At 39.9% G+C, this 2,209-nt stretch overlaps 1 pseudogene; it reads right to left on the bottom strand.

Annotated features, from left to right (window-relative positions):
• Positions 1-211: 211 nt before the first annotated feature.
• Positions 212-1,424, bottom strand: LOC110311794 (annotated as a pseudogene).
• Between the last annotated feature and the right edge of the window lie 785 nt (positions 1,425-2,209).

Raw genomic sequence — 2,209 nt, 5'->3', positions numbered from 1 at the left:
GAGAGAGAGAGAGAGAGAGAGAGAGAGAGAGAGAGAGAGAGAGAGAGAGAGAGAGAGAGCCCAAGCTGTCCATCCTTGGCTCCATTCTCTCCCTTCTCCAGCTATTCCTCAGCCTCAGCAGGACTGAACCCTGGATTCTCTCCCTTCTCCAGCTATTCCTCAGCCTCAGCAGGACTGAACCCTGGCTAGGGCCTGGTAGCAAAATAGCCCCTTAAACAAGTTCAGCACCAGTGAGGGGCATCCCTTCAATGGAGGTATTGTAGAAAGTCTCAATGTCTTGAAGAGTCCTCTTGTTTTCTGTTACCATGTTAATAGCCATACCCTTATGGTCAAACCAACCATCTCAACTGATTCTGTGGATGTAGATTTCTCAGTTGGTGAGAAGGTCATAATTGATGATTAAGGAGATCTGCTGCACATCAGTGCCTCTGGCCTACAGGTCAATGGTAATTAATACTCTTCTAGAAGCATTCCAGAACTCCCTGCTGATCACATCTCATTCCTTTTTATCCACATCTCCATGCATGACAAAACTCTGAAATCCCAGGCATTCGTCTTCTCAGTGAGCCAGTCCACCTTCCTTCTGGCACGAAGAAAGCTTACTGCCTGGGTGACAGTCAGTGTTTCATATGAGTCACACAATGTGTTAAGTTTCCTCTCCTCTCGTTCTACATTCATGTAGAATTGGTGTTTACCCTCCAGAGTCAACTCATCCTTCTTGACCAAGAATATGAGTTTCTCTCCTGAACTTCTTGGTCTCTCAAGGACATCAGAAGACATTGTATCAGACAGGCAACAAAATTACCTGTGTGTTATTGTTGAGCTTTTAGAATATATTGTGGATCTGGTCCTTGAACCCATGGCTTAAGGTTTTGTCTGCTTCATCTAGTACGAACACCTTGATTATTTGGGGAATAGGTATCTCCAGTAAAGTATATCAAACATCCAGCCAGGGGTGTCCATGATGATACAGGGAGCATTTGCAGCTTATGCACCTCAACATGCATGTTGGTGCCCCTAATGCAGGCATGACAACATGCATCCATGTAATCTCCTAATGCCATAACCACTTTTTGTATCAACTGAACCAATTCAGGAATGAGTGCGAGAATCAAAGCCTGAGTGGCCTTTAGATCTAATCCAATCTGCTTCAAAATAGATATGGCAAATGTAGCTGTTTTCTCAGTCCCAGACTGGACTTGAGCAATCATATTATAACCCTTGATGGAAGGAAGAATAGCTCGCTACTGGATGGCAGAGGGCTTCTCCAAACCACGGGCATAAATACCACGGAGAAGAGATTGTGAGAGATTCAAGTCATTGAAGTTATCTATAATTTCATTCCAGTTACTCTTAGTGATGTCTTCTGGCTCCATCCCATCATGGCCTTTGTCTCTGGATTGAGAAGCCTGATCCTTAGACATGATCCTTAGAATCCTGAGATAAGTGATTTCTATAATACTTATGATGTTATAGTGTTGTTGAAAATTCATACTAGGTTACAAATCCCCACTCACATAACATTAGGCTATTGATGGTTTATTATTCTATTGCTGTATATTCTTAACACATAATCACTTACAATAATGCCTTTTAAGATTTATATATATATGTGTGTGTATTTTTAAAACCAGATTTTATTTTAAAAGCAAATTTAGAATTATAGAAATATCAAGAGTGTAGTACTGAGTTCTCGTGACCTCCTTACCCAGTTTCTTCTCTCTTGTGATGATGAAGTAATTGTAATTAGTGAACCAGTACTGATGAATTATTATTAATTAAATTCTGCAATGTATTCCAGCTTGCCTTAGTTTCACCCATTGCTGTTTTTCTACTCCATGATCCTGCTGAGAATGTGAGATTGCATTCAGCTGTCATGCCACCTGAGGCTCTTTTTAGCTAGGCCATCACATTAGACTTTGTTTTTGATGTCCTTGAGAGTTTTAAGGAAGACCAGTCATAACCTTTTTAATATTAAATAAAATTATTTAATTGCAATGAACAGGCAAGTAGAAACATCACATAACTAGATAACAGTGATCATTCAAATGAACAGTTGGTTCCAAACTTTACATATTTCAGTGAACTTCTATATCATTATAATGGCCATTCTGGAGCCATGGATCCTCACTTCTTAGGATTTTATATTCTCTGTCTTGAAATAGATTCTTCTCTTATATCATACATTCAGACCAAAGTTTCCCTTCTC

This window comes from Mus caroli, chromosome 16 (genome assembly GCF_900094665.2).
Source record: "Mus caroli chromosome 16, CAROLI_EIJ_v1.1, whole genome shotgun sequence".
Lineage (NCBI taxonomy): Eukaryota > Metazoa > Chordata > Mammalia > Rodentia > Muridae > Mus > Mus caroli.
This window is presented reverse-complemented; position numbering and strand designations above follow the sequence as displayed.